The 26,137-nt window shown below is 34.9% G+C and overlaps 1 non-coding gene across 1 annotated transcript; it reads right to left on the bottom strand.

Moving 5' to 3' along the window:
• Nucleotides 1–19,893: 19,893 nt before the first annotated feature.
• Nucleotides 19,894–19,997, bottom strand: LOC125498054 (small nucleolar RNA R71). The gene has a single exon (XR_007274820.1). It is a non-coding gene; the product is annotated as a small nucleolar RNA R71 (small nucleolar RNA).
• Nucleotides 19,998–26,137: the final 6,140 nt, after the last annotated feature.

Raw genomic sequence — 26,137 nt, 5'->3', positions numbered from 1 at the left:
AATATCCCGAAATTTTTGATAATTCCTAAATAATTATTTTCCAACTTATGAAATTCATGATTTTATAAGTACCAATTTACAATTATTATTTTTGGTATTTCATATTATTACTTAATTATTATTTTTGGGAATCTGAATTTCGAAAAAAAATAATATATTTTTAAGTAAACATCAACTGAAGAGATTTTGTTTCCAGAAACAATTTTGTCAGTTAAATCAAAAATCTGTCAAACTGATTGCACAATCAATTATCACCCCCAAAATCTTCTCAATCAAATTTTAACTTATCTCTTTTGTTTCAATAAGATCCTCCTCCTTTCTTCTTGAATTGTTCATCTCTCCCTCTACTAGGAGTATAAATACCAGACTTCTACACCCCTTTCAAGCACGATTTTCGCTTCAAAATTCAGTAGGTAAGAAACCAATCTCGCATCACAATATTCTTGTTAAACGAAATCTGAAAAAAGAAAAAAGAAAAAAAAGAGTCATCTGCGTTGTACCGTCGATCTTCTTCTTCATTCTCTTTCCTGATCTTCTTTTTTCTTCATTCTCTTTCTCTGTCTTCTAAAGCCTTTTGTTCTTTTTTAACTTCGTACAAAATGGACTTTCAGTTCTTCTTCAACACTTTTTACATCGCGAAAGTGGTGAATAACCCCCCTAAGTTCATTTAAAAGTGAAATTAGACGCCTTAAGTTTCACTTGTGGTGATTATCCCCCATAACTTTACTCAAATGTGAGATTACACGCTTTTTAGTATATTTAGCTATTTTCTTTTTAGTAAGTACTTCCTCTGTTTCTAAATAAGTGCAACACTTCTTGTTTTCACGTTTGCCAATGCATTATTTTAACCGTTAATATCTTCAATTATCAATAAGTAAAAATTATAAAAAGTGGATATTAAAAAAATTCACATTCAGACGAATCTAACAAGATCCCACATGACTATGTTTATCCTAAAATGTAAATCACCAAAGCTAATTAAAGTTTAAAGTGTGAATAGTAAACACTATGCAAATGTTGCACTTATTTTGAAACGGAGGAAATATTTTTTTAGAGGGAAGTATGTATTTTTTTTAAAAAAATACTAATATATCATATTATACAGTATTCTTGTACAACGTGTTCTTCCTGAATTTGTTGTCTTGTCTTTGCCTTTTTAGGACCCCAACTCTCATTTTTTTTTGTGAAGCTCATCTTCTTTTTCTCTTTCTATGTCTGCTCAAGCTTTTGTTCCACCACTCCCTCTCCTTGTCTTTCTTCTTGGAAATTCAGATCTACTGAAGCTATAATTTTGGATATCAGGCTTTCATTTTGATGCCGGTGCGAAGATTGGATCATCCCACGTTCCACAAGCAGGTAAAATTCGATCTTTAATTTTGATGGGGTTGCTAGATTTTTCGAAATTGCGTTGAAATTTGTGCTATATTTAAAGATGAGAAAGAATTATTGTAATTATACAAGTTTTTTTTTGTTAATTGCAATTGGAATTTACTGGAGTAATGAAGTTCTTTGGTGAAGAATACGAAGGTGATTCAGTTTAATTTTTAAATGCTTCAAGATGGGTACTCTAAATTTGGTCAATGCTAGTCATAAGCTATATTTCTAATTGCAATGTTGGAAACTGTAGATTTTACTTGCAAATTGTAATATTAAAGTATGATCATTAGACACAATAATGAAAACACACATACAGAAAAAAAAAATGAAAAAAGAAGAATATAACCTGTCATAAGCGAAGTATGAAGCACCAGAATCTACTGGATATAATTATCATCTTGAAGTGAAACACAAATTCTATTGCTAAGCATGAAAGCATTATAATCCGCTAGATATTTAATCATCTTCAACTGTAGAGTTCGTTTTAAATGACCATGATTATGTAAAGGTATAAAGAGCTTGTTTTTACAATGTTTAGTGGAAAGTATCTTTCATGTATAAAAAAAGTCTAATAATTGAATCTTTTTTTCTACTTTTGCGACACAATTGTTGTAACTTGGAAGGAAGAAAAAATAAACCAAATACTAATCAATGAAAAACCATATAAGCACACATAATTGTGTGGAAATTATGAGGAGCAAAACAATTAAATTTAGTTTAATTAAAAAATCAGCATCTAATAGAAAATCCATCTAAACACTCATAATATTGTCTTCTCTATAAAAAGATTGTAAAATTGCTACACTTCTGAATTTTGACTGTTAAGTGGCTCACCCACAGGTACTCTATATTTGCACGTGCGAACTTTGTGACCAGGCTCTTTGCAATTAGAGCACATCTGTTTCCCAATTTTTAGAACTCTGCATTTATATGTTTAACACTTACCATCCCCATATGCCCTCTTTCTTTTATTTGGAGGCCTCCCGTACTTAACCCTAGGATCACTTGGTATAATGGGGCTGCTATCTATTTGCTTCCACATGCTTTGTCCATTCAAAGGCTCTAAAGAGAATGAATATGAAGCCTCGTAAGTCTCCTTGTGGTACCACACTACCACATAGTCCTCTACATCTTCATTTTTGGAGCATATGGTTGTTGTTGCATGCCAACATGGAATCCCAGTCACATCCCAGTATCTACACGTACATACCTTCTTATCTAACCTCACGACAAATGTCAACTTGTTGTTATGTACATGCTGAACTTCATATACATTTTTGCTCGCTTCTATTGCCTTCCAGTTCTTAGTAGCTTGACGGTGGTCATGTAATGTTGTTCGAACTCTAGGTGTAATAGTGCCAATACATTTAGCAGCTTGTGCGTTCTTCTCCACCATCCTAGACATAACTTCCCTTCTAATTTCTTCTAACATGGTAAGAATTGGTTTCTCTCTAGCTTCAAGGATCCATGAGTTAAATGTCTCGGCCATGTTATTGCAAGTGACTCCTGTATTTGCCCAAGTCTTATAAAAGCACCTACAAAACTTTTTCACATCTCTTGCACACATTTCTTGGTAAGCTTTTGGGCTTTGTTTTTCAACTCTGTCATGGCATCGTTGAACCCTTTCAATGTATATGCTTTTACTGCCTTCCAAAACAACTTGTGTAAGGGAGCGCCCTTGATTACTTTAATCCAATTTGTGAATATATGCCTTGCACATAGCCTATGTTCAACATCAGGAAGCAATTTGGGTATTGTAGGCACCAACCCCTAACATAATTCATTTGGAAATTGGGGGAAATGGTTAGCATGACTTGTGTTTATGTGGTATATGTATGTATACGAGAGAGAAACAAAAGACAAAATAATATTTAAACAAACTTAATGTAATACCTTTTGTTGATCAGATAATAACGTCCAACCCTTACCAGTTTGCATCTCTAAATCATCAATGAGATGTTCAAGAAACCAAGACCAACTTTCTTTAGATTCTGACTCCACAACAACCCATGCCACTGGAAACATTTCGTTATTTGCATCTCTTGCAGTTGCACAAAGTAACTCACCCTTACAATCACCTTTGAGGAATGCACCATCTAAGCCAAGGACCCTCCTACACCCGTTCAAAAACCCTTTCCTTAAAGCTGAAAAGTTGATATAAATCATGTGAAATTGAGGAATCGAAGTAGAAATATGGGGCTTCAAAATTAGAAACACACTTGTCCCCTTATTGGATCTCTTTAGCTCATGTTGATAAGCTTTTAAGGATTCATATTGTTTCTCAACTACCTTTGCACATGAAGACAATGAGAGTTTTTTTTTGCAGTAGAAGCTTGCCACCTATCAATATTTATATTATATGTGTCATGAACATCCTTTATGAATAACTTCAGTTTCCATGTTGGATGTTTAAGGAGCTTTTCCTGGTACTCTTGTGCAAGAAACTTAGCATTTGCTCGTTTATTAACCTTAGTAGGTGTGCAATTGTGAATGTCTTTGAAAAATCGAATCTGCAAACATCCATATTCTTTTGTATATCTTGCGCTGAGCTTCCAACTACATTTTGGATAGAGTTTACACTTCACAAGCACCCTCTTTGGCTCATTCCACGCTCTCTCTGTTTGACAACTTTAGTAGATTAGTGCCTTTCTAAGCACCTCAACTTTCTCGAATAGTTGTCCCAGTTCAAGCTGCACCGATCCATATGGTGTTTCAGGATCATAAAATGGCCACTTGTATTTCTCATCAACTTTGATGTTCTCATCATCATCACTAGGGTTGGAAGGACCCTCATCATCGGAGTCCCTTTCACAAAATTGGCCTTCTTGTTGAACGATTCAAAGTCATTATCATCTTCACCCCAATAATCATATCTTACACCTCTTGCCTTCTGATTTTGTACATTCCCACCCTTTTCTTTTATGATTTGTGTTTTCCCTAAGTTATTTCTCTTAAACAGCCACTCCCTTTTCTTCTCTTGCACATCAATAAATTCTTCATCACTACTACCTGCTTCCAGATTATCAACAACCTCTTCAGGCTCACTCCAATATATATGTCTTCATTAAGTTCATCATGTAGATCTCTAGTCACACTCTCATACCTAACAATCTCAACTGGGACTTCTGAGTTTGATTCTACAACAACTTCTTCAGAGAAATCCTCACTGACATATACTTGATGAATAGGCTCCCAAACAAAGTAGAGCTCGATGCTTCCGTGTGTAACTCCTTGTATTATCAACTCTTCCACTGTTTTATCATTCAAAACTTGCACACCTTTTCCCTTAACATGATAATTAGGAATCAGTTGTTGGTGATTAGATACCCTCTGCATGATGTTGCAAATTTCTGTCGGCATCAATGCACATATATCTATTGTACCCTTTAAGGCGGAACCACCCACATATTCTAACTCATCACTGTTGACCTTTAGTTGACCTCCATGATGAAACTTGAAAGTGACGATATTCGCAGGTAGAACATCTTATAGTACATAGACAATATGAGATACAAAATTTGATAGAAAAGGAAAAACACATCAACAATGATTATAAATATGCAAACATATTCACACTCAAAAAATGCAGGAAAACTGCAAGATAATTTTTCAATAAAAAATCATTCATATACTTATATGGATTCTAGGTGTTACTTTGTACTTAATTACAATTGCTCAATTTCAATGAATTACATATACTTTGTGCTCGAGTGGATTTTGTCTTCATGATATACTCTTTTGAGTCCTTTGGTCACAACATTAAAATGTTAAGATATGTCATCAAACCCTAATGAATTCATTATTGGTACTTGTTAGATCGTGTAAAATTTTTAATACATATTTTTCTTAAATCTTTCCTTTTACAGGTTGTATCACACAAAAACTATTACTGCAGATTAGGAATTGGGATGTATAATTGATGAACTCAATACAAGTTAAATATGTCACCACTTTGTCGTATTTTAATGTTAATTTTTGGCCCAGGTGGAGAATATGTCATCTTCTCCTTTGTCAAAGAGTTCAACATCCTATTCAATTGAGGATTTAGTAAAATTACTCTTGCTGTATAAAATATAAAAAAGGGAATCAAGAAAAAGTTTGCTAAGAGCCATCAACATCACAACTTTGATGTTTGATAACAATTTGAATATGAAGAGAGAATACTAGAATACCTGTTTGAGTTGAGTCAGAATCCATGGAGGATGAGAACCAGGAGCAATAGAGCAGAATCCAGCAAAGGCTATGAGGGAGAACTGGAGAAGAGATGTCGCACGTACAGAGAATAGACTGATTTTTTTTTATTTATGTATGTTTTTACTTAGTATGTATAATGATGTATTTAAGATATTTTAAATTATCATAAATGATTTTCAGAATTTTATCCCATGTATTTATCCTAAAAATATACTTTAGTAAAAGAAAATTGGTTAAATATACAAATAAGTGTGTAATCTCACATTTGTGTGAAGTTATAGGGGTTAATCACCACAAGTGAAACTCGAGGGGCTTAATCTCACTTTTGATCAAACCTAAGGGGCCTAATCACCACTTTGCCGCTTTTTACATTGCTTTAACAACATTGTTTTACCTTTCTTTGTTTTCCTTTTTTTTTTCCTTAAAACCTTTTTCTATCTTGTACTCCCTCTGTTTTTTTTATCTTTCTCACTTGGAATCTTGACACTATTCATACTTGGAGAGAATCTTCTCAATTTTTTTCAATTTATAAGAAAAAATATAGTCATGTGGGGTCTTGTTTGATTCGTCTCAATTAGTACATTATTAATATTCAATCGTTATAATTTTTGCTAATATATAATGAAAGATATTTAAGTTCAGAGAAGTGCATTGGGAGATGTGCACAGGAAAGTGAGAATGATAAAAAAAAAACAGAGGGAGTACCTCGTAAGTTAATAATTCTTTTGAATCAGTAGGTGTAGTTATTTAATTATTTTATTTTCATTTTTCTTTTCATCTTATAATTAGTTACTTATTTCATCTTTTCTTTTGTTTCTTAAAAAAACCTATAACCACATATCACCTTCAAATCAACAATTTTAATTACTCCGGGTATTACATAGTTGACTAATTTAGTTCATTTACTTATTTTCTAGACAGAAATTTTGTAGAAGGAACTTTGTAGGGCTGATTTTATTATTCGTATCTGCGCTACTCGAGGTAATTTCGATGTCCATCGTACTCTAATTTCCATTGTAAGACGGTTTACCTATGTGATTGTTTGATTATGTGATTATTTATGTGATAAGTAATTATGGACTAGTATATGAGGATTACTAAATTATGAGTTAATAATAATTATTATTAAAGTATAATTTTGTAGTGCTATAAAGTTGATTACGTTACTATAATGTTGATACTAGTATAAACATTTTAATATCATGTATTTATTTTGGAACAAAGATTACTAATAAGTATTATAGTGTTATTATTGGAGCAAAGATTACTAATAAGTATTATAATGTTGTACTACTATAAAGATTACTAAAGAACTGATGACCTAAATATGTTCTACAATAAAAGACTTGTGGAATTGTATGGTTATTAATTTGAGAACTTGTGTATATTATGACCTTTTAAATAAAAGTAAAAAGGGTAATGAATACTGAAAGGGTGTTGAAAAGGTTGCCCTATATGATAGTATATATCTATCTATAGGTTGAATATTATATACAATACAAAACTATTGTCTTCCTTCTATCTATTGTGATCCAAGTAGAAGGGGTGTGCACACTAGGGATCCTATGATATTAGCCATGGTTATATTGTGGCAACGACCTCTTGTTGACGTATACAGATAATAGGGATTAGTCCCGGCCTACTGTTGTTCACATTCCCTCTCTTAATGAAATATTGTTATTGTTAATTGTGTGATTAAATGTTATTTGATTATATAACTTGTGACTGGAGTTATTTATGCAAACGTTTTAGAACCCAACATAAACTTTATTATTATTAGTTCACCATCCTTTCTAAACTCAAAACCTAATTTAAAAAATTATTATTTTACGAGATGGAGTCGAATTACTTGGTTTTTTTGATTTTTGGGAGTTGTCTGTCTTGTTGTCTTCTTTTCAGTTACTTTGAAGGTTGGACTTAGTGATGGGATCTCGTGTGAGGGAACTTAGATAATTCACCTAGATCACTTATATATTTTAGTATTGTTGAAATATTTGGTTGTAATAGTATTTCTTAACTTCAATTTTCTCTTTGCTAAGATATTTGGGTTAATTTAATTTTGTTATCATTTCGTTTACTCTTAAGGAGTAAATGGGCAGTAATATCATACAAGTTTGAATAAATGATTATTTTTGAAAGATATTTTTTCATTTGATAATATATTTATTTAAATTTGGAGGGTGTTACAAAGTGGTACCAAGAGCTTAGGTTTAAGATTAACTAGGGAAAGTTGAATTAAAAGAATAAAATAGGTAAGTAAATTAAATAAATAAAATTAGGACTAAATAAACAAAGTTATGAGAGTGGGTTCGAAAAGAGATTATTTTATTTTATTAATGTTTTAAACTGCTACTTTTAAGTACTTAATAAATGTTCCTTTATGTTTTAGATGGCAAGACTCTACCAAACCGCAAAAAAAAAGGATCGAGAGGAAACTCACTGGCCCTCTCTCTGCATCACCTTACTTGATTCGCAAGAGATACGGGGAAGACGTTTGTGATTATGACCATTGTTTGGGCTTGGCTATTCAAAGCTACCATTTCAATGATTTATATGGAGATTTTGACTTTTGCACACCTGAAAAAAAAGCCTATGTTTTGCTGACAACCCTACCCGAGCGAGGACCACAAGGAGCAATTAAAAAAAAAAAACAGTGATGTTTATGTTAATGAGACACTTAACTTTGAGAGGTACACACATAGAGGATCATGGTTTCTGACCATTGAGTATTTACGGAGGGTTATCATTGATGCTATGGAAGAATATCATTACAATCTCAACTTAAATAGTTATAGTTCTGATGAAGGAGAGGCCGATAGAAGCCCTACCCCTACTAACCCTCAATCTGATATGGAGGATGAAGAGATTATGGAGGAATAAGAGCCTATGGAGAATGATGACTTTTAATTTATCTATTCTTTTATTTTATTATGTGTAATGAGGTTTAGAACCAGTAGCTGCTATGTTGAACAATGATGTTATGATATTATGATTTTAATAAAGTTGTTTACATTTTTTAAATTGTGTTTTTAGCTCAAATTAAATAACTATGTCTCATCATTATACTTTACATGAATAATAAATGGTTTTCACTCCATTCTTTTATCTTTTCTTGGTAGCTTATGCCATTTAACGTATATACTCGTTTACATTCACGCCGAAACAAGAACATGCCTAGACTTCCGAACAAATCGCTGCTCGTTTGCGCACTCTTCAACAATTATCCCAAAGTTTTATACTTGATCTCCAAAACCTACTCAGCAACCATACCGGTGAAGAATATCAAGCAACAATGGACAAGAAAATTGCCAACTTGAAACCACCAACCTTCGTTGGTCGAGAAGATCCTCTTACGTTGGAAAATTGGTTGCATGATATAGAGAAACATTCACTTTTAGTGGAACACGTGAAAACCATAAGGTTGAACATGCTATCTTTTACCTTCGAGAAGATGTTGATCTTTGGTGGGAGACTCAAGGCCCTACCATTTGTATGCAACCTAATTTTGATTAGTCTAGTTTTAAGACTAATGTGAGGGCCCGATTCTTTCCCGAACACATTAGGAGGCAAAAATGTAGTGAATTTACTAGGTTGAATCAAGGATCTATACTATAAGTGTACAAGAGTATTCTCAGAATTTTCTTGAATATGCTAAATCACCACTACAAAAAAGGCCTAGGAAACCGGTTGAAAATGGCATAGGAAACCGGACTATAACACATCTCCATCTTACAGGTGTCCTAGGTTAAGAGACCGGTTATAATGCCTGATTTCTTTGTTTATTTAGGAGACCAATTGACAGGTAAAACCAATCTCTTAGATAAGTGTATATATAATATGTAAAGAGGTTAGGAGACCATTTAACATTAAAACTAGTGTCCTTACGTTACCCTTTGAAACCATTTATTGACCACTACCGGTTTCTTATGTTTATTATACGTTTTTTTTTAGTAAAATGTTACAATATACATACATTATCCTGTATTTGCAGCTCCTTGTATATACGTTTTTTTAATAAAACAATTTATTTTTTTAATTTTTTTTGACAGGTTTGTATAACAATTTATAAATAGCCACAACAATGTTATTAAACAAAAATTTTTGCTTGCTTTATTCATCATGTCAAAAAAATATTTGCTACATTTAATTTATATACTAAACCAATTTTATTCAAAGCATCAATTTCTTCTAATAATTTCTTAAAATAAAGTTTCTGTAATCTAATGCTAGCTACTAAAACTAAAATTCTAAAATTCAAAATAATTGTACAATTCAAACTTGACCGTCGTCTTCAATCTCCATCGTCTTGTGTTTGATTGTTTAAATAATTCACCCATATATCTCTTAGCTCTAAGAAATTTGTGTCGCGTGCTTAGGTGCTGCGACGCACATCACATAGCATGTGCTGTTACCGTTGCACGTTGGTATGGGTGTCGAACATTGTTGTTGTGCAACGCAAATTATTATGTGCGTCGGACATTGAGGCTCCTCCAATTGCAATGGCTTCATGAAAATTTGTGAGACAAGCTGAGAAGCTCGAGAATTAGAGAAAAAAGGAAAGCAAAGCCCAACATTTCTTCAGTATCAACATAAGTTAAAGATATGGGCATATAGTAGTGGAGTACTTGTTCAGTCCGACATGACATCAACTAGACAAGTATGAGCAATTTCTAAATAATAGTTTTCATTGCTAATGTATCTTCTTTTATAGACAATGAAAAGTCCAAAAATCCTAAGGAACAAAGCAATCTGAAGGGACAAACAAACCACCTAGTCTAATAGAATGGAAATCAATTACAATATCACACCTGTCTGATTTATGTTTTGAGCACAACACCCTTCCCTTTTCTTTGAGAGTCAAGATTCAATATTAGCACCATCTTCTTCAGCTTCATCTTCTGGATTCATTTCCAATATCTGTGAACGTAAAGAGAAGTAAGACAAAAAAATGAGCCATCTATTTCTACAAAACCATATATAACACATTCAAATCCCTCTACATTTCATCAATCCCAACACACATCGAGTAAAATGGATTCAAGATTCTAGTTAGTTAATTTCAATCCTTAATGTAGCAACACATAGTGAATACATAAACTAAGACAAACATGAAATATTCAAAATTAGAATAAAGCGTGTTAACAACTCAAACTGATTAATACCTTATACGCCTAATTAACATAAGCATTGTCGTATGACTCTTCGTTTCAGCATAAAATCATAATTCTGGATCAGTTATTAAGGAATTGTTCCCAATTTCCCAAATGAGGCTAAAAACATGCAAACCATTCAGATGTCTAGGTCACTCAAATTAACACTTGCATATGCGTAAAATTTTAGTATTTAAGTCCACGTGATAGAGCAACTGATACCATAAATGTTGTAAACAGAATACTATACACACTTCTAGAAGAATAGTGATCAGTAACTAATATATATGAACAATGCATTACAACCAGAACCCCAATGATGTCATTTTTGTTCTTCCTTTAGGTCAAGCAATAGAGGACACCATATCCTTGCAATCTCAACAACAGTGAATTAAACTGAGGTACACGGCAACAATGTTAACCTACGGGGATATCGTTTGAGAATGGAGCGTATGAGAAACTATTTGACTCCAATGAAATAGCAAAGCTAATATGATATTTGCAAAAGTAAATTTGGCAATTTGGCTTGAACAACATTATTGGAATAAGATACAGGGCAAGCTGATGATGGAGCACAATAACAGTGACTATACTATACAGTTGCAGGCTAAATAATTCTATAGTCTATTAGATATTTATGTCCTGTCTTGCCAGATACTTCCAAGTCTAAAATATGTTGTTCATACAAAGTGGTTGTGAGGACATATTTCATAATATCATTCTTATTGTGGCAGTTATCATATGCATCAATACCATTCTTACTAAAATAATATTGGGATATTCTATATGGTAGCCTCCTATATTTAAGTTTTCTATGTGGTGGCAAGTAAAAAAAAATATTATACCAAGTAACCCTCAACTTTGAGAAATTATACCCAGTGACTTTAGTGGGCTAACCTATCCTAACCTCAACCACAAAACAACCAAACCATCATCACAAACACCCAACCATTATCCTACCCACCCAAACCCCACCAGCACAACCAAACCCCAGCTCCCCGAAAACCCCCATGAAACCCAAGGACCAAGCTTCACCCACAAACCCCACCACCTTGACCCAAACCCCACCACCATAACCCAAACGCCACCGCCACAACCAAACCCCACGAAACCCCACCACCCACGAAATTCACCCCAGCAAACCGCGCCGATGAAACCCCACACCCACAAACCCTCTACCCACGAAACCTACCACCTTGCCGATGCCCATCACCCAAAGATCCAGCTTCTTCACCAATACGGAAATCCACCCCGCAAAACCACCCCCCTGAAACCCCACCCTCACAAATTCAAAAACCAAATCCTATACACCCACCCCCGAAACCCCTTACCCACGAAACCCACCACCCTCTCAAAACCCACCGCCTACAAATCTAGTTTCGCCAAAAACCCATAAACCCACCCACCTGAATTCGAACAGAGAGAATCCGAAGAGAGAGAAGAAAGAAAGGTGGTGGTAGTGGCGGTTGTGGAAGAAAAAGGTGGCGGCAGAGATTGGTGGCGGTGGTGGTCATGGCTGGTGGTTGGTTGGTAGTGATAAGGTGTTGGGCAAAGTGTGAAAGGATAGGGTTTAGCTATTGAACCATTATTTACTAAAAATTGGTCACTATGCAGAATCTCCTCAAGTTAGGACTCACTTTGTATTATAATTTTTTTGCTTTGCCACCATGTAAAAAAAGTGAAACTTGGAGGCCACGATATAGAATTTCCCAATAATATTACTTAGATTATGACTTGAAAGTTTCTTATTTTCCAAGTGAGTTTTAGCTTATAAATAGAACATGATTGTTATGTTTCTGACAGTTGTGTGCTAAATCATGAGAAGCAATTAAGTTTTTGGTAGTTCCACATTTTCTCAGTTTCTCATAGTATAGGGAGTCAGGGATGGTACGTATAATGATATACATGATGAGCTGATTTACAATGATAAATGTATAATTAGAGTCGAGGCCGGCTCAAATTCAATCCAGCAAGGTAAGGTTCATATATAGCTCCTGTACTATGATTTTATGGCATAAGCTCTTGCATGCAAATACCCATTTTTACAGAAGTGGTATCCAAGTGCTGAAAGTAGACATACACATTCTCTTCTTCACCCATTCTTAAAGGCATTACCCCTCCCCCTCTAAATATAGCATTATAATTTGATAAACCCTTAATCAGTTATGGTGTTTCATTCTCATAGACAATCAAACATGGTATTTTCTACCCATATCACCAATCCACCAATCTTGATATATTTTTAAGATTTTTTTTTTGGAAAAAAGAACCCACAAATAACATTTCCTCGAGATGCTAATATCTTCACATAATCAATATAAAGTTTTCATCTTTGTATCAAATGTCTCGCAAGAGAACAAGAAAGAACATATACTATAATAAGAGGCTACATTTCACAACTCAAATTATCAGAATCTTTAGAAATATAAATTAGCTTTCTTCCAGCAACCAGTTGCAAAGCAAACTGGAAAAGACTAAAAGAGAGTGGTTTATAAGGAAAATGGAGGAATTTACCTCAGACTCTGAGAAAATAGAGGTTGTCTCCATTGATTCTTGCATCCCAGTTGCTTCCATAACCAGCAAATTGTAGGAGTGTTCTTCCAACTCCGCTCTCACTGAATTAAGGAGACACTACTATTGATTCTTGTCTTCCCCCCTTCATAATAAAAAAAAATTAGAAACCCTCTTTGTCACAATTCACAATGAAATATATTATTCTAATCATAGAATATCATTGTGGAACACGAATCCGAGTAATCAAACGACATCCTTAGACTAATTCTAGTAAAGAATGAGTCAATCATCACTTGGGTTCTCACTCTAGTTACAATCTACTACACGAAATGAACCAAACCTAAACCAATTATCCACACCAAAAAAAAAACTTAAAATTACACCGAACTTCAGTTTTTAGTTTACACTACAATGGAACAGTGTATTATTCAAGAAGAGAAGATAACAAAACCTAAGAGAGGGAGGTGCGACAAGTGCTGTGCAGTAGGTGTGGAGGCCGCGAGTGGCTAAGCAAGAGGAAGAACGATATGTCGTCGCCGATGATGGATTTACTGGAATTGCGACTTGCGAGTGGTGAATAACTGCAATTAATTGCGAAAGACAAATTCGAGTTTTTCAATTGCGAATTGAATCGAGAATTAAGGGGAATTTAGGTGAAAGATGGGAGACTTTGAATTACGGGGAGTGGTGGTTTTAGTGATAGGAGTGGGTGGTTTTAGTGATGGTGTTTGGCTTCAGGTATGGCGGGATTGAGAGAGGTGTATCCTAAACTTATATCCCTTGTTTTAAACCACGATGCAGTAGATACATAATACTAGGAGTTGTGGTTTTATTTTATTTTATTTGTGCTTCAAAAAGGAAAAAATAAATTTAAAAGTAAATAGAATTATATATAGAACGTATACTACACAACTACACTAGTATTAGGTTGAAATATATTAAATTTAAAAATTAAAATATATTAAGGAAACCGGTTCTAGTTAGAAGTAGTCTCCTATATCACAAGAAGAAGAAAATATATGTATCACAGTGTATTATGTTGAAAAAAATTGAAATATTTCAAGGAAACCAGTTTTACTTGGAAGCAATCACTTATTTCACAACAACTTTTTTAATTAGCCAAATATTTAAACTTAAGAGACTGGTTTTAGATAATCAATGGTTTCCTATATTTAAGAAATAGGTTAGTAACCTCAACCGGTCTCCTATAAGTATTCTCTTTGGCCATTTTTATAGTAGTGGTTTTTGCCCCATTATGATTCCAGATGATGCCACAAAAGCCCATAAATTTGAGGATGGACTTAGCTTTAGAATCCAAAAGAGACTAGGCGGTAGTACCTCAACCAATTTTATAGAGGCTTGCGGTAAAGGTTGCAATACGGAGAGAATTTTGAAACGAGAATAAGAATTATTAGAAAGAATCAAACGGAAAGACCAAAGTGGGAACTCCCTATCTCAAGGTTATGAGAAAAAGGCTCGCTATGAAAGAAATAATGGCGGGGGTAACCATCAAGGAGATCGTTATACCAATAACAATAGTTATCATAACAACCATCAAGGTCAAATTAAAGGAGACATGGAGACAATAATAAGAAGGTGTTTGTTTGTAAGAAGTGCAATAAAAGTCATCCAGGTTTCACATGTCAGGGTGAAAGATTAAGTGTTTTCAATGTGGAGAACCATGACACACGACCAATTAGTGTCCAATAGGCAAAATGACCAAAGTGGACAAAATAGGGGAAACAACAACAATGGAAATAGCAATCGAAACCAATACTAGATTAATAATCGCCCTGCCAATCCTCAAGGTCCAAGCAACAATGGTAACCAAGCCACTCCAAATGCTACCGCGACTAACAACCAGACCAATAGAAATGGTGCACATCTAACTTTTGTCAGAATTCACGTCATAAGCAGAACTGAAGCAGACACTAACAATAATGTCGTGACAAGTACTTTTCTCGTAAATTCTAACTCTGCTTTCTTACTCTTTGACTCTGTGGCATCTCATTCTTTTATTTGTAATTCGTTTGTGGAAAAAATTTCCTTAGAACCTTCATCATCGTGTCTAGCTAATATTGTCATGTCCACCAGAACTACATTCCCATATAATACCCTTTTTCAAGATATTCCTATTAACATAGCCAGAACTAATCTACCCGCCAACCTAATCTTATTTTCATTGAAAGACTTTGACGGTATCTTAGGAATGGACTGGTTGGGTAGATATAAGGCCAAGATTGAGTGTCGTAAGCAAAAAGTGTGTCTTAAAGGACCAAAAGGGAATAGGATATCTTACCAAGGGGTTGTCTTTACACCGGGAATCAAGATTATCTTAACTTTGAAACTTCAAACCTACATTAGGAAAGGCTACCTAGTCTACCTATGTCACATGATAGATATAAGTAAAGAGGACGAAGAGATACCCAAAATTCCTGTTATTTGCGAATTCCTGGATGTATTTCCAGAAGAGATTCCGGGAATGTCACCAGAGAGAAAAGTTTATTTCAAGATCGATATAATTCCTGGCACATGCCCTATTTCTGGAGCATCATATCTAATGGCCCAAAAGAAATAAGAGAACTAAAAGTGCAATTAGAGGAACCCTGGTGAAAGGATATATAATACCAAGTGTCTCACCCTGGGGAGCATCAGTGTTATTCTTTAGGAAGAAGGATGGGTCTCTAAGACTATGCATAGACTATAGAGAGTTGAACAACATCATTGTCAAGAATAGATACCCACTTACTAGAATCGAGGATTTATTCGATCAGTTAAAGGGTGTTGTAGTATTCTTCAAATCAACTTGTGGTCTAGATATCATCAGTTGAGAATCGCGGATGAAGATATACCAAAAAGAGCTTTCTGAACAAGGTATGGCCATTATGAGTTTTCAGTTATGCCATTTGGACTCACTAATGTGCCTGCTGCATTCATAGACCTCATGAATAGGACCTTCAAGCAGTACTTGGATACGTGCGTGGTCATATTCATCGATGACATTATGGTATTCTCAAGAGATAAGGAGGAGCATGAGGCCCATTTGAGGAAAATTTAGGAGAGACTTTGCCATGAGAAAATGTATGCCAAATTCTCCAAGTGTGAATTTTGGTTAGTTAAAGTCACATTTTTGGGCCATGTGATTTCAACGGACAAAGTTGTTGTTGACCCTTTCTCGAGATTTCTCTAAGATTGCTCAACCTCTCACTAACCTGATGAAGAAGGCCACTAAATTTCATTAGGACGACCAATGTGAGTCAACATTCCAAGAACTGAAGAAACGACTTACAATAGCACCGATGTTAACCTTACCTTTTGGAACATAAGGCTTCGAGGTGTACAATGACGCCTCAAAGCATGGGTTAGGGTGTGTGCTAATGCAACATGGAAAAGTCATAGCATATGCATCAAGGCAACTGAAACCTTATGAAAAAAATTACCCTACTCATGATTGGAGCTAGGAGCAATTATGTTTGCACTCAGAATATGAAGACATTATTTGTATGGAGTCAAGTGCACAATGTACACATACCATCAGAGTTTAAAATATCTATACACTCAAAAGGAGTTGAATAAGAGACAAAGGCGTTGGCTTAAAGTCATCAATGACTATGATCTTAACATTGTATACCATGAAGGCAAAGCAAACAAAGTCGTGGATGCTTTAAGCAGGTTGAGGTTTCATACATTGAGTGTATGGATCTTAGCCGACGATTTATGCAAGGACTTTCAAATTTTGAACTTAGAAGTTGTTGAACATGGTTATGTAGAAGCTAGATTAAATGCAATCACTGTTAAGCCTAATCTCTTCGAAGAAATTCAAGGAAAATGAAAAAGGATGGTCAAGCACCTGAATTTGAGGTTGATGCTAAAGGAATATCAAAGTAAAAGTGGAGATGGCGTGTACCTAATGATGAAACCCTAAAGGACAAGATCTTGAAAGTGGCTGATAATTCCCATAACTCCATTCACCCAAGAGGAGACAAACTTTATAAACATCTCAAACAACAATTTTGGTGACCTAGAATGAAGCGAGAAGTGGCTGAATTTGTAGCCAAATGCTTAACTTGGCAAAATGTGAAGATTCAGCACATGCAACCTGGTGGAAAGCTACAACCTTCAACGGTTCCAGGATGAAAATGGGAATCGATCTCTATGGACTCTGTTATGGGATTGCCCAACACTAAGTCAGTAAAGAATGCCATTTGGGTTAAAGTAGATCGTTTGATAAACACATCGAGATTTATGGCAATGAAGGACACATGGTGAATGCAACAATTAAAAGATATTGATTTCAAGGAGGTAGTAAGATTTCATGGTGTACCTGGTAATTAATTTATATACTTGACTTTTAATTTAATTTGAATAGTTTTTATGATATCTTTTAGGCTAGTTTAGGCTAAATTTATTTCTTTTCTTTCTTTTTGTGCATTTTCCCTTCTTTGTGCTCTTTTTTTGGACGCTTTGTTTCGTCTCAGGACTTACGAGCATAATTTATAAACACTTGCACAACCCCAGATATTAAGATCGAAGAGAAAGCTCAAGGAAGCATAATCGATTTCATGGGCCAAATACAAGAAGTTTGTTTTGGAAGGATTTGTGCACAAGGGTCAACTTCAAATGATCGTAACTTTAATCACACAAAATCTTTTTGATCTATTTAAGTTTTACATGAAATATTAGCTCAATATCTTTCCAACAGGTGGTCATAAGCTCAATTTTGATGAAAAACAAGTGAGATATGGCCGTTTGAAAATGAACTGGCGAAATTGAAAAAAATGACCCGAGAGCTCGGGTCAGCCTGCGGAAAACTGCAATTTTAGTCCTGATGATCCGACCCGCCCAGATCAACCTCAACCAGAGCGCCCGGAACGGGTTATTTTAAGAAAATGCGTTTTCGACTTTGATGCTTTTGTACGAGGGATTTTATGTAATTAACTCTGTTTTATTTTTAGGACTATATAAGAGAAACTCCTTATTTTAGATTAAGCAATTTTATTTTGAGATTAGAGAGAGATTAAATCTTATTTTAGCATTAAAACTTTACAATCCTAGGAGAGTGAAAGTTGAGGTTTGAAGCTATTGAACTCCAATTTCACCATTTATGCAAGCTTAAAAGTTGGTCATTTCTTATTTATTTCTCCTTTCCTTTCCTTAATCTTGTTTATTAGTTGTTGATTTCCCCCTTCTCTCTTGACTCCATGGTTATGGTGATGAAGTTATTTCAAGCTTTATTTTGCTTTATATTGATAACGTATGAGTAGTTTATTACTAGGGGAAGGGATGTAACCTTCATTTACTCTTTGGATCTTAAATCTAAGTTGGGGGGTTTACATTCGGGGTTGAACTTGTTGATCAAACTTGCTTGATTTGGTTTGTTGGGTGCTTGATCACCACTTAACTTGCATATTTGGAATTCCTAGTGAAGGATTGAGAGATGAAGCTAGGAATAAACTATGTTTGGTCACTAGACTATGATCTCCATGAAAATAGGCATTTTCTAGTTTAGGTAAGCTTGATCAATTATTTTGTGCTTGATTCGTCTAGATTGGTTACTCATGCCATGAGAATAGGTCATGAGTGACTAATCAAGCTCCTCTAATTAGCTCGAGAGAGTAATTAGAGTTCCCATGTGCGTAATTTTTTCCCTTGTGATCCCCCATTTGTTTCCCCTTGGTTTTCATAATTGGATTCTTGGATTGAATAATGTTGGTGAATCCCCTAATCCTATAGTTTTTTTACCCTTATTTTATCTCCTTTACTTACTTTGTTGATTTCCTAGTTTATTTGGACATTAGAATCATTGTTAAACCTTCATAAAACCCCCAAAAATCGATTTAGCTCGTTGTGATTGGCTAATTAACCCTTGATTAACCCTACTTCCTTGTAGATTCGACGCTATACTTACACTATCTTGGGTAATTTAGGTTATGTTTGGCGAGTATACAGCGACTCGTCAAATTTTGGTGTCGTTGTTGGGGAAGTAGCGGTTAACATTGGCTAATTTGTTAGTTTTGAGACTAAATTGGCTTTTTCTTTTTCCTTCTCGTGGTGTGTTTACCTCTTGGTTGTTTTTACTAATATTCTCTTTAGCTTTGTTGGTTACATGTCAAGACGATTGAGGGGTGATCCAACCATCCCCATTGACCATAACCTTGAAAATACATTGAGGCAATTAAGGAGAAGCTTTAGGGAACCCACGCCTCAACCATCAATCATTGAACAATCGGGTCCTAAACAAGAGTCGTCTATATCCACTACTTCTAGCACTATGGGGGATGAGGCTCCTATAGCATTACATGATTTTGGGCATCAGGAGCCATTTTAACTTAAAAGTGGTATTCGCCACCCAACTACTACCGCTAACTTCGAATTTTCTCCACATTTGATCCGCATGATAAAACAAGAGCCATGTGGGGGGGGGGTATGACTCATGAGTTCCCTCTTGAGCATTTGACTAATTTTTCGGATCAATGTGCCACAGTGAAGCAAATCAATGTGAGTAAAGTGTTTGTGAGACTCAACCTACTTTAGTTCTCCCTTGTTAGCAAGGCTAAGAATTGGTTGCAATCAATTCCGGAAGACTGTTTGACAACTTGGGTACACAAGTGACCGGAACTTTTGTGGATGAATTCTATTCTCAAGAGAAAACCTCCGAAGCTAGGAGGAAGATAGCTAATTTCTTTCAAGAGGAGGATGAGACATTTTATGGATCTTGGGATAGGTTTAAGGACCTTCGAAGTTCTTGTCCTCACCATGGTTATAGTAAAGTGATGCTTATGCAAAACTTCTATGATGGTCTCCTTCCTATGACTCGTGCAAGCCTTGATTCAGGTACGAGAGGACAACTAACAAAGCTTCTAGTTGACAATATTGAACCTACAATTGAAGAGCTAGTAAGACACTACTCTTGGGGGAATTCTACTAGAACTGCAAGCAAGAAAAATGCAAGCAAGGGAAAGTATGATCTTGATGTCATTGACCACATTAATGCAAAACTTTATACTCTTGCAACGAAATTGGAAAAAGTAAGCTTGACATCTCCTAGCCAAAGATTTTTCTTGTAAAATTTATGGTGGACCGGACCATGCTAGTTCTTATTGTGGAGGCTCTATGGACAATGTTGCATGGGTGAATTCTAGAGGTGAGGGAAATCCTAACTTCAACAACCATGTAAGATGGAATAATAATAATGCAAGTGGTGGATGGAAGAACTAAGGGTGTTCGAAACTGAAAAATCGTACCGAAATACCGAAAAACCGGTCTAAATGGGTGGTTACTGTAACGATAAAAAAAGTTTCAACAGTACGGTTACCGAACCGATAAAATTAACGGTTAAACGGTACGGTTACAGTTGCAATTTTTGAGTGAACGGTTAACCGAAATACCCAAATATTATTTTCTTTATTTGATTTTGTGAAACATTTTCAAACAATTACATTAGAGAAAGTATGTAATTAATTGGAAACTCTAGTACTAATATAAATACTATAATTAGGAAATAAATAAATTATTATATGTATATTTTTCAATGTACTTATTATCCACTTTATAATATATTTTATATTAGAGTATATATAATATTAAAATATATGCGCAAAAAAATTGAAAATATATAGTACATTAAGTAAAACATAATAGTATAAATTAAATGACAATTAACCACTTAATGGATAACTGGTCTAAACGGTTGCGGTTCTAAAAAAGAGCGAACCGTAACTTACGGTTACCGACCGCAATGTTGTTTCGGGACGGTTAGTCACCTATGAACACCTCTAGGAAGAACCCTCAACCACCCTAACCTTACCAAGCCTCAAATAGGCCACCCGGATTCCGTAACCCCCAATAAGCATTTACACAACCATCCCCTAAATCTCCCTTTGAACAAAATCAACCAAAACAATCTGCCCTAGAATCTACTCTCCAATTCTTCCTAGCCCAACAAACAAAAATCAATGCCAATAATGATAGGAAGTTTAGAGAGATATCCACTTCCCTCCAACAATTGAATGCTCACAATAAGATAATTGAGACAAAACTTGTCCAAGTGGCGCAACAAGTAAACAACAACTCCTCAAATTCTTCTACCTAACTTCCTAGCCAACCAATCATTCGAGACCAAGTTAAAACCATCACTTTGAAATCCGGGGCTCACTATGAGGGTCCTAATCTTCCCGAACTTGATGATGTTAGTCCTTCCATGGAGAGTGAAAATGTTGATATAGTGGAGTGGTTAAAGAGGTTGAAGAAGTCATAATGGAAGATATTCAAGAGGATGGAACTGCTGTAGTGGTTGAAACTAAAAAATCAAGCAAAGAGTCTCTTCCAATAAAGAATTATGCTCCTCCGGTTCCATATCCTCAACGGTTAATGAAGAGGCAACTCAATGACAAGTTTGTCAAATTCCTTGAACTAATGGAGGGTCTACGAGTGCACATTCCATTTCTCCAAGTTATGGCTCAAATTCCTACCTATGCTAAATTTCTCAAAGAATTTCTCTCCAATAATAATTCTAAGTTTGAGGAAAGTTCTATTATTGCTCTCACCGCCGAAGTTAGTGCGATTCTCCAAAACAAGCTTCCGAAGAAACTAGAAGATCCGGGTTCTTTCTCTATACCCGTGAGAATTGGAGATTTAGAGTCAAAAAGATCATTGGCCGACCTGGGGTGAGTTTTAGCCTCATGCCGCTTTTAATTGCAAGAAAGCTCAACTTTGAGCTTAAACCTACTAGAAGAGTAATATAATTGGCGGATCGTTTGGTGAAGGTCCTCGTTGGAGAATTGGAACGTGTACTTTTGCAAGTAGTGATAGTCTTTATCCCTTGTGATGGAGATGAAAGAGAACTCTCAAATGTGTCTCATCTTAGGAAGACAATCTTTGAAAATGACCGAGGTGTTTGTAGATATGAAAAGAGATATCATGACCTTGAGGGTCGAAGATGAAAAAATGGAATCTACATTCAACAAAAGCATGGAAGCCCTCGTCATGGAAGAAGTGCATCAGATGGACACTCTTGAGAAAGATCTATCAAGTCTTAAGGCTTTGAATGAAGTAAGGGACCCCTTTGACATTGTGTTATCAAGGAACAAACAAGAAAGGGGAGGCGAAGTTTGCAACCTTAAGAAAGTTGTCAACAAGGTTTCCATCTATCATCTGAAAGAAGCAAATTTTAAGGTATTCGAAGTCCCGTTGGAGAAGGAGAGTACTAAGCTTCCTCCCACTTGTAAAGAGAAAATGGAGTTTGCATCCAAGAAAACCAATAGGACTCCACTCATGACTAAGTGGACCACCTAGATGCATGTAGTCATGAAGTGGTGATCGATCCTCAAGACTTAGATAAGCATGATTGGGTTTATGATGGATGGCATGACCCTTTGCGTGTGTTGTATAATATGAGCACTATAAGAGGGGGGGGTTAATTATAATGAGAGAATAAGCTATACTTTTTGCGGAATTAAAAGTAAACTTGGGAACAAACAATGGGAAACGAGAGATTTAGCGAGGAAAAACTTCCTAGGCCTAGTAGGAAGAAACAACCTCGACCACAAGGGATTTTAAACAACTTTCCACTATAATAGGCCAAAACAACTCTGATTACAACCTATTACTTTTCTCTCGTTCTCAACTTAAGTCACTCAACTCAAGTTCCCAACGACAGTTCCCACAACTGACGTTCCTCTCAAACTTCACTCGAAGTTCCTTTCTCTTTATCTTTCTCTTGCTTCACTCAAAGCTTCTCACACTTATAAGAGTTCACTCAAACCCTTTTCTCAAAAATACACTTTGTAAAATAATGGAAGAGTAATAAACTCGATTAATGTAAGTATGAATTCTCTTAAGGAAAAGGCATTGACTCTTTTAGATAACTTAAGACAAATTAGCTAAGTCACACACATTTTGTTTAAATGAATTAGGCGCCTATTTATAGACATTAAGACAAGACATTATCACCACTAAGTTAGACCATTATCCCATGATCTCCATGATGTTAATTAATTTAATTAAATAAATTAAATATTCCATGTCAAGTAAATAATCCACTAATCCACTAGTACACTTCATAAGAGAAGCAGTAACACATTACGTGGTTTTACAAAACTTGAAGAATAATTAAACTCATTTAATTTAATTAAATACTTGGAGGATAATTAACTAAGCCACTAAATCCACTAACTACATAAATCGTGTAGTAGTAGCTTTAGGCGTGCAATCCAATTTTAGGAAATAAATAAGTTAAATACTTTAGCTAGTTTTTAGGAAAAATATCTTTTTCAAAATATCTTTAATAAAAACGGAAAAACAATTTTATATTTTAAAAACCGAAACATTTAAAAACCGGAAAGATATTATTTTTTAAAACAAAATCTTTTAAATAAAATATAAAAGATAAAAGATAAAAAGATAAGATTTGAAAATCGGTTAAATTAAAATCAGAAAATCTTTTTAAAATCTTTTCCTAACAAAGTTAAACTAAATTCCTAAAATAGTGGATCTTTGGTTAAAACAACCCTAAAAACTCTAACAACTATATTGGGCGCATATTTGAGTTAGGCGTACAACATTAGAGTCTCTTAGGAGTTCCTAAATCAGTTTTAAGTCTTGTTCCCTAACCTTGTTCCTATAGTGCCAGGTCTGTTCCTTTCATGGGAACGGAACCAAGTTCCTTTGAGAATTCACCACGAACTTAATTAAGCTTCAACCTTAACATGAAGATAATAAATACACCCTAATGTATTCTAATCTTCATTCCATGCTTGATTCTTCATCTCTCGAACATCTTTACTTCAATCTTGATTTATTCTCCGTTTTAATCTTCAATCAAGTGTTATCTTAGCTCGAGCATGAATTACCTTGCAACAACATAAATAAAATATACTATGTCTTTTGTGGTTAGGTCATCTTCAAAACTCAAGGGTCAACAGCGTGATTTAATGCAAACTATGAAATGACAAAAGATCGACTAATGAAACTCATGGCTTGATACTTCAAAGATTTTCCCCCAGCAACTTTGTGGATTACTCTATCCGCCCTCCATGATGACCTAGGACATGGTCGAGCTTAGGACCTTAAACAAACCTTTCTCGGGAAGTAAACCATGATTTATTTCTTTCATTTTATTTCTTTTAATTTACTTAATTTCCCTTTACACCCTTGTTTTTTTCATTTAGGTACATAATTGGAACAAGACTCATTCTCACTAGCAAGTGAAAATAAATCATGGTTTTGAAGAAAGTTGATTGTAAATGGAGAAATTGAGTCATTTGCGGGTACTTACACCATCTATTATTCGGTAGCTTATTTCCTTATCTCTTTTTTCAATGTTCATGATTTTGTAGAGCATATGCTTGTTGGTTCAATGTTTCTCCCCCTCCCTCCCTTTGATCTTCTTCTTCAAGTATTGAGGACAATGCTTTATTCTAGCTTGAGGGAATAGCTTTTCGCTAGCTTGGGGATGTGTGTATACTTTATTTCTTTACTTTTCTCATTTTCACAAAATTTAAAAATCTAAACTATTTTCCTTTCTGTTTCTTTCAAGTTTTGAGTTTCTCTTTATAAACAAAAAAATGAAAAAAGATGTTTGGCAAAATCCAAAAAAATTAAGGAATAAAAAAAGTACAAAGCACTTTGTATGCAAGGGAAGATTCTTGATGCCAATATATGTGGATTCATTTATTTTGGTTATTTGGGTAAATGACAATAGGTGTTTCTGTTAGATGCTTGTATGTGTCATTTGGGGTGACCAGGGATCAATTAATCTTTGTTGCTTAATTTTCTACTTGAAAAATCATTCTATAGTTCTGAATGTTGTCAGACTTTGTGTTGAAAAGAGTCGAAGTATTTCTCTTACGGAAGTTGTAGTGACCCTAGTTGAATCTTGAAATCTTCTTTGGTGCACAAGTTTTACCTTCGAATAAGCTATGCAAAGAGTTGAATCGATTGTGAATAAAAATGTGTCTTTGTGTCTTGAGTCTAATAAGTGGAGCCAATGAGCCCACAAGGCATAATAAGCCGATTAAAATCCATGAAAACGGAAAAAAAAATCGAAAAGAATCAATAAGTGGTAATATCCACATATCCTTGAGATTGTGGGTTGTCGAAATGGTTGAGTGGAAGCTTGAAAATTGAATAAGTAGAGTTTCCCTAGTAACGATTAATGTCATTATGGCTTAATTCGTTGAGACTCTAGACTCGTAGCTCAATTGTTATAATCCTACAATCATGGTTTTCTCTTAGCAAAAGCCATGTTTTGGGAAGTTCATGTGCACCGTAGGTTGTTAGAACTGATCTTGTGACCTTCTTTATCCATTTGAGAACGAATTGTGACTCTTGAATACCTTAGTAGACTCTAATTGATATTTTAAGCTTTTGATAGTGTCAATTTTGCACCTTAGATTAGTCTATTCCCTATTTTCCCAGGTCATGGATACATATGATGGTTATGCTTTGAAAGTTTGCTTAGATCGTCCATTGCTTTGTGAACCATGGATGAAGAGATGACTTTGGCTTATTATTTATGTTTGTGCTTAACTAGAGTTGTGGGTTTGAAATAAAACTCTTTGGAAACCCTCACGAATTCGCCCTCTAGAGCGATATAGGGGTTTTAAAGAGCTTTGTTGCATGTGCTAAATGCAATCGTGATTTCCACTAAAAATGAGTTAGTGTAAATTCTTTATCCTTCCTTTTTAATTTCCTTTTTCATTCGTCTTCCTTATTCATTTTGTTTTCAAATAACTTTTCATTCTCCTACTTGTGTATTAATCTATATATTTTGCTTGAGGACAAGCAACGATCTAGCTTGGTGGAGTTTAATAATTGGTTTATATACTTGACTTTTGATTTGTTTTGAATCATTTTTATGATAGCTTTTAGGCTAGTTTAGGCTAAATTTCTTTCTTTTCTTT

This window comes from Beta vulgaris, chromosome 5 (assembly GCF_026745355.1).
Source record: "Beta vulgaris subsp. vulgaris cultivar EL10 chromosome 5, EL10.2, whole genome shotgun sequence".
NCBI lineage: Eukaryota > Viridiplantae > Streptophyta > Magnoliopsida > Caryophyllales > Amaranthaceae > Beta > Beta vulgaris.
Note: the sequence above shows the minus strand (reverse complement) of the source record. Positions and strands in the feature narration are given on the sequence as shown.